This window comes from Pongo abelii, chromosome 19 (assembly GCF_028885655.2).
Source record: "Pongo abelii isolate AG06213 chromosome 19, NHGRI_mPonAbe1-v2.0_pri, whole genome shotgun sequence".
In the NCBI taxonomy this organism is placed as follows: Eukaryota; Metazoa; Chordata; class Mammalia; order Primates; family Hominidae; genus Pongo; species Pongo abelii.
Window position 1 is genome coordinate 17,743,704 of NC_072004.2, and position 7,708 is coordinate 17,751,411.

Genomic DNA, 7,708 nt, shown 5'->3' on the forward strand with positions numbered 1-7,708 from the left:
AAGTACCCAGGTGCCCTTGCCTGGGTGCTGGCAATCTGGGCAGGCACCCGGACATTTTCTTTCTCTCTGTCCTGTGTCTGGCACTCTCCCTGCCTCAGTCCAGATGGAATGGGCCACAGCTTGAAGTGGGGCAGAGGCGTCAAATAAGGCCCAAATTGAGTAGGGCAGGACAAAAGCTGAGAGAGAGACACCCCTGGCTAAGATCAGTGCGGTGGGGGGCCTCCCTGTGTGGAGTGAGCCTGAGCCTGCTCACGTACTCCCCTCCAGGAAGAGGGAGTGAGGAGGAGGCCAGGCTCCTGTCTTCCCAGGCTGTTCCTGGACCAGGGTGCAGGAACTCAGCTCTCCCTCCCCACCCATGCCATCTGCCCTGGTTCCAGTCAGGCTGGCTTTTCCTCCCCTGAGGACTTGGAGAGGAACACCAGGGGCCATCCTGACCTAGCTTACTTGCCCTGCCGTCCCCCTTTCCTGGGTTTCCACTTCTCAGGAAGCCACTGAGATAGACTACAGCAGAGATGGCCAGACCTGGGCTGTGGGGAGGCTGAAGTCCCGAGAGCATCAGCCTCCTGACCCGAGTGCGGCTTTGGGCTGCTCATGACATGGCCGGCGCTGCCCTGTCCTGGTGCTGGGCTCTTCAAGACAGTAAATAGGATTCTTCCTCATCTGGGTGAGAGCAAGGCTCCCCAAGAGATGGCATGGATCCCAGGGCTGGGGGACGGTGGTGGCAGGGATCTTGCTCAGCTGAGACTGTCCAGGACTCGGCCAGCATCTCTGGCACACAGCAGTGCTTTGTGTAGGGTCCCTCTCTTTCATCACTCCCATTTGCCATCAGGTCATAACAGCAGGTCTTGTCTCTGTCCTTTACTCTCCAGCCCACCACTATGACTGGGATCAGACCCTGTCACCTCTAGCATGGACTATTTTAAAACACCCTAAACTGGGTTCTTTATCCCTGGTCATCCCTGCTTCCCTTGACACATCAACCCATTTGCCACACAAAACCCACATCCCATCCCTGATGAAAATGAGTTTCCATTGTCTTGCTTACAGTTCCCCCACAGCTGACCTTATCCTCAGCGCCCCCCTCCCCTCCACTCCTGTGACAGCCCAACCATATTGAATTGCCAGTAGTCTCCCAAGCTGGGCCCGGTTACTCATCTCTTCCAGGCCCCCATTCTTTTTACTCTTCTGCCTGAGAAACGCCTACTGGTTTGTCAGCTTCTTGCTCAAAGGTCATGCCTCTGTAATTAAATAGCTCTCAAAGCCCCCAGCCAGACATACTTCCCAGTGTCTACATACTTCATCACATTGATTGGTTTGAGGCATACCTCAATACTGGGTCAATAGCTCTAGCCTGATGGCCCACATGGTGGTTCCCACGCCAGCACCCCTAAAGCTCCTCCAGTTACTTCAGAAAGTCCCCAGGGGAATACCTCACTTGTGCCCACAAGGTGGCTGCTGGCTTGCATGGAATACCCTCTGCTCTGCCACCAGCTGTAGCCCCACAGGTCCATGCCACCACCTGGGAGAGCCTTGTGGCCTGTTGTGAGAACACCCAGGGGGGCCAACTTCAGATGCTTCCAGACCATGGATCCTTGGAGAGCCAGAATGGGAGGGGCTTTCCTCAGCTGTAAGTCATCAGCTGCAAGGAGCTCTCCCTGTATTCAGACTCTTCCAAAGTTCTTCTTGTCCCTTTTGCCTTCTTGTTTCATAAAGAAGTAAAACTAGCCTGGTGGACCCAGGGGTGGGGGCAGGAGCATAGAAACCTTTTCGAGGGTCTCTCTTCTCCTCACATCTAGTTCTCCCTCTTCCAAAACTTCCTCTCTCATTTCTCAATTCAAGGCTAGGGTTGGTGTGGATGAGCGGAGACAGCAATGTCAGTGGTGAGTGTAGGGAGGGAAAGAGGGTATTGACTGTGTGAAATTTGGCTAGTTCTAAATGTCCATGGTTTAGTGTTACTTAAGAAATTATTTATTTTAATTAACAAGAAATACATAAATACATTCTTATAAAACTTAAAACCATAGAGATTAAGCTTAGGTTCCTGTTGGCAACCATCCTTCAATCAGATTCCTTCCTTACCTATGCATATATTCGTACATATTCATATAGGCCTTAGCAATAAGTCACCTTTTGAGTGTATGTTGACATGAATTTATCATATTAAATGTGTTGCTCTCCAACTGGATTTACTGTACCCAACAAGTAGCTTTTTTTTTTTTCTTTTGAGATGGAGTTTCACTCTTGTCATCCAGGCTGGAGTGTAATAGCTCAATCTCAGTTCACTGCATACTCTGCCTCCTGGGTTCAAGCAATTCTCCTGCCTCAGCTTCCCGAGTAGCTGAGATTACAGGCACCTGCCGCCATGCCTGGCTAATTTTCATATTTTTAGTAGAGATGAGGTTTCACCATGTTGGCCAGGCTGGTCTCGAATTCCTGACCTCAGGTGATCCACCCACCTTGGCCTCCCAAAGTGCTAGGATTACAGGTGTGAGCCACCATGCCTGGCCCAATAACTAGTTCTTTAGGGTTTTCAGTGTCACCATTCACTGTCATTACTCATTCCATTTAATTTCTAGTTCTCCACAGCAGGATGTTACATAGTTACTGAACACCTCCCTGCCATTAGTGATTGTTTGTGTCTTTGCACTATAGCAAACAATGCTGCATAGGGCATCCTTTTATCTGTCTTCCTCAATACACGGGCCAGGGTTTCTTTCGGGTGAACATGAAGAGTGGAACTGATGGCTCATGAAGTGTGTGAATGTTAAAAAAATGATGACATTGTCAAATTGCCCTGCAAAGTGGTTACTACAACCCACTACAACCCACCTCCCACCAATGTGTTTGAGGAGGTTCATTTACTCGTAGCTTCCCTATACTTGAGATCATCAAACTTTGTGAGCGGGCCAGTCTAATCAGGAAAAGTAAATCTCCTGTCTTCTCCTCAATTGGGGAGAGGTGGTCCCCTGGCTGCCTTAGTTGGGTAGGGGTCTGGGAGGGGGCCTGTTGCTGTTGACAGAAACTTCCAGCCAGCTCTGCTTATGGTCCCTCTTTTACTTTTCCTCTCCAAGTCTGCAGTGCCCCAATTCTTGAGCTTCTTTAGCGTATGTTGAGAATGTGGTTGCCTGTCATGTGCTTCCTGCTCTCTCCTCTGTTGACCCCTTCCTAATCCCCCAAACCCTGGGTCTCAGCTTTCTCTCATCTTCTGTGTTACCATTTTTGAGCTTTAAATCTTTTGTTGACATTTCTCATTTTTGGCCCTCCCTCCTTCCTTTCCTCCTTCCCTCCTTCCCACCCTCCTTCCGTCCTTCCCTTCCTCCCTCCCTTCCTTCCTCCCTCCCTTCCTTCTTTCCTTCCTTCCTTCCTTCCTTCCTTCCTTCCTTCCTTCCTCCGTTCCAGCAGGGTCTCACTCTGTCACCCAGGCTGGAGTGCAGCGACAAAATCTTGGCTCACTACAGCCTCCACTTCCCAAGCTCAAGTGATCCTCTCACCTCAGCCTCCTGTGTAGCTGGTACTAAGGAGCACACAACCATGCCCAGCTAATTTTTTGCATTTCTGGTAGAGACGGGAGTTCATCATGGTCCCTAGGCCAGTCTCAAACTCCTGAGCTCAAGCAGTCTGCCTGCCTCGGCCTTCCAAAGTGCTGGGATTACAGTCTCACTATGTCACCCAGGCATCTTTCTTGCAATTATAAAGTGGCAATACTCTGCGTTGTATAGACTGTACAAAAACATGAACTTAGACAAATAAATTCCTAGAAGTAGGGTTGTGAGGTCAAAAACAGTGAATGCTTTAATTTAATAGATATTGCCAAACTGCTCTCCAAAGAGTTCAGGACAATTTTTGCCAACAAGTGTGAATTAAATTTCTTGTTTATCTACACTCGTGCCAAGACTGGGTATTGTTAATCATTCAACTTAGTCACTTTTATAGAAAAAGTGATATTGTATTATTGTTTAAATTTGCATGTCATAGGATAGAGATAAGGTTTCCAATAGTTTTTCACATTCTTTGCCCATTTTTCTGTAGGCTTTTTAACCTTTTGATTTGCAAGGGTTCTTGGTATGTTAGATGTCATATATAGGTATTGCAAACACTCTTCATTTAAATTTTTTATTTTACTTTCTTTTTCTACAGACAAGGACTTGCTCTGTCACCTAGGCTGGAGTTCAGTGGCATGACCACAGCTCACTGCAGCCTGGACATCCAGGCTGAAGCAATTCTCCCTCCTCTGCCTCCTGAGTAGCTGAGACTACAAGCACACACCACCACACCTGGCTAATTTTTGCATTTTTTGTAGAGCTGGGGTCTTGCTATGTTGCCTAAGCTGTTCTCAAACTCCTAGGCTCAAGCGATCCTCTTACCTCGGCCTCCTAAAGTGCTGAGATTACAGGCGTGAGCAACTGTGCCTAGCTGGAAATATTCCTTATTGGCTGCTTTTTCTTTACTTCTTATTTTTTCAAATATAAATATAGACAGGCTCTATGTTGCTCAGGCTGAAGTGCAGTGGCTATTTACAAGCGTAACCATGATTCACTGCAGCCTTGAACTCCTGGCTTCAAGTTATCCCCCTGCCTTAGCCTCCTGAGTAGCTAGGACTACAGGTATGCACCACCATGACCTGCTAATTTTTGTTTGTGTGTGTGTTTTGTAGAGACAGGGTCTCATTTTATCACCCCATCTGGTCCCTCAAGCAATCCTCCTGCCTCGGTCTTCCTAAGTTCTAGCATTACAGGCATGAGCCACCATGCCTGGCCAGCTTATTAATCTTTTTTTTTCCTTTGTGAGATGGAGTTTTGCTCTTGTTGCTCAGGCTAGAGTGCAATGGCACGATCTTGACTCACTGCAACCTCCGCCTCCCAAGTTCAAGCGATTCTCCTGCCTCAGCCTCCCGAATAGCTGGAATTACAGGCATGCGCCATGACGCCCGGCTAATTTTGTATTTTCGGTACAGACAAGGTTTTTCCATGTTGGTCAGGCTGGTCTCGAACTCCCAACCTCAGGTGATCTGCTGGCCTCGGCCTCCCAAAGTGCTGGGACTACAAGTGTGAGCCACTGCGCCTGGCCCAGCTTATTAATCTTTCTTTTTGCTTTATAAAGGTTTATAATTTTATGTGGTCATGCTTATGAAGGCCTTTAATATTCCAAATTTTTTTCTTTTTCTTTTTTTCGAGATGAAGTCTTGCTCTGTCACCCAGGCTGGAGTGCAGTGGCAGAATCTCGGCTCACTGCAACCTCTGCCTCCCTGGTTCAAGTGATTCTCCTGCCTCAGCCTCCTGAGTACCTGGGATTATAAGCACACACCACCACGCCTGGCCAAGTTTTCTATTCTTAGTAGAGACAGGGTTTCACCATGTTGGCCAGGCTGGTCTCGAACTCTTGACCTCATGATCTGCCCATCTCGGGCTCTCAAAGTGCTGGGACTATAGGTGTGAGCCACCATGCCTGGCCCACCAATTTTTTTTCTAAAATTTACTCATCTTTATTCCAGAAAGTTATTGGTTTCATTTTCTTACATATAACCATCTTTGAACCATCTGGAATTATTCTGGCGTTGAGAGGTAGGAAGCCAGCTTCTCCTCGTAAATATTTATTGAACAAATGAAGGAGACATTCTGCAGCCCTAAGGGAAGCTGATGGCCTCCTAAGGGATTAGATTAGATGGTTAATAAAATTGTTTGTTCACTCTACAAGTATTTTTAAACTGCATGCCAGCATGGCAGAATGCAATGGTGAATAAAATCAGATAGAGCTCCCACTCTGAGGCTATTACAGTTGATGGGACAGGCAGACATTAGCCAGATACCACAAATGGATGTAAAACTTACAAAGGAGATATGTGCTCTGGAAGAGCATATAATTAAGGAATCTACCCTAGCCTGGGAGGTCAAGAAGGTGTCACAGGTTAAGGAAGTTCCTTGGGAAGTGCCCTCAGGACTAGCACCTGTGAGAGGGTGAAGCTGGCAGGCCTGGCCAGACAGAGTGACTGCACTCTAGTTGCAACAAAGGTCTTAGCCACTCCCACAGGGAGCTCTGGAGGGTAGATGACCCTTCAAAGTTGCAGTGAAGGGAGGCAAGGGGTCTGGGCTTTTATTGCCCATCCTATCTCCCTGCTCCAATGAACTAGACAATGGATGTAGATTGTCCCCAGGCAGCTCCGTTCAGCCAGGGCATTTCCCAGAGTAAGACTCATCTGCCAGCATCCACCTCCAAGTCTCCTAGCAGCCAGGGAATGGGGGCCTTGGTCCTGAAGTGGACATCTGGGTGGCAGATCACAGCAGACTCTACGGAAGTCTTCCATAAAGTAGTTGGAGAGACCTTGAGTACAGTACTGATGGGTAAGTGGAAGTTAACTAGGCATAAAGAATGGAGACTTTTTCTAGGAGCAACCTGCTTTCTCTAGCACAATGCCAGGGAAGCCTTTGCACAGCAGGCACAGGCAGGAATGGGGGCAGAGAGACTAATGAGGAGGCTGCTAAGGGAATTTAGTAGAATACATTCAAATCTGGAGATGAGCATATACAAAATTAGACAGAAAAGCAAAGTTTCCTGATATCCCCAGCCCTCAGAGACGACAACTATTAAGGTTTTTTTGCTTTTGTCTTTTGAGATGGAGTCTCATCTCTTGCCCAGGCTAGAGTGCAGTGGTGCAATCTTGGCTCACTGCAACCTCCCCCTCCCAGGTTCAAGCAATTCTCCTGCCTCAGCCTCCTGAGTAGCTGGGATTACAGGTGCCCACCAACATGCCGTGCCAATTTTTTTTTTCATTAGAGACGGGGTTTCACCACATTGGCCATGTTGGTCTCAAACTCCTGACCTCAAGCGATCCTCCCACCGTAGCCTCCCAAAGTGCTGGGATTACAGGCGTGAGCCACCATGCCCGGCCCACTGCATTTCTTTTCCATCTTTCTTCTCTGCACATTTTATTTAAAAGTGAGGATTTCATTATAGATGTGATTTGTTTTTCTGCTTTTTTCTACACATTTTTTCTATACCTTTACTGTTTCTGATCACAAAGGCAACACCTGCCAATTACATAAACTCAGAAAGTACAAATTTTAATAAAGAAATAAACAATACTTCCAACCAGGCGCAGCCTGTAACCTGGCACCCCATGGGCTCCAGAGCTCCCGTGTCCATGGTCCAGCCCAGCGGCTGGCATGCCGAGAATACCTGGAAAATGCCAGCTATGCACTGTCACCTCGGGAGGGTCTCTTCTTATTTCCAAAGCTGTCTTCTTCTTAACGAAATGCACGCAGACACTGAGCAAGTATGTATTGAGCTTCTCATCTCCCAGACACCAGAGACACATCCATAGACTGACTGAGTTCACTGCCCTTGTGCTGCACGCCACTTGAGGAGACAGATGGTGGTGTCATGCAAGGAGCTAAAATGTCCTGAGCTGTGAAGGTGGCAAGTGGGGGCTGAGGGATGGAGGGGGCAGGGTTGGGGCAGGTGGGGCTGACTGGGATGTCTAGAGCCCAGGGCTGGGGCCGGACCCTGCACTGCTCTGCTTGGGGACCTCGCTGTGCTCTCAGTCATGAGGGCAGACAGTGGCCAGGGTGAGGCTGGCACAGTGCAGCCCTTTCCCCACTGCAGAAGAGGCTGCCTTCGTGGGGTGGGAGAACAGGCTATGGGGACTTGAGAGTCATCCTGACCCCAGGGGTGGTTGTTTCTGGAAACAAAAATCCAGGGCTTATGTTCCTGG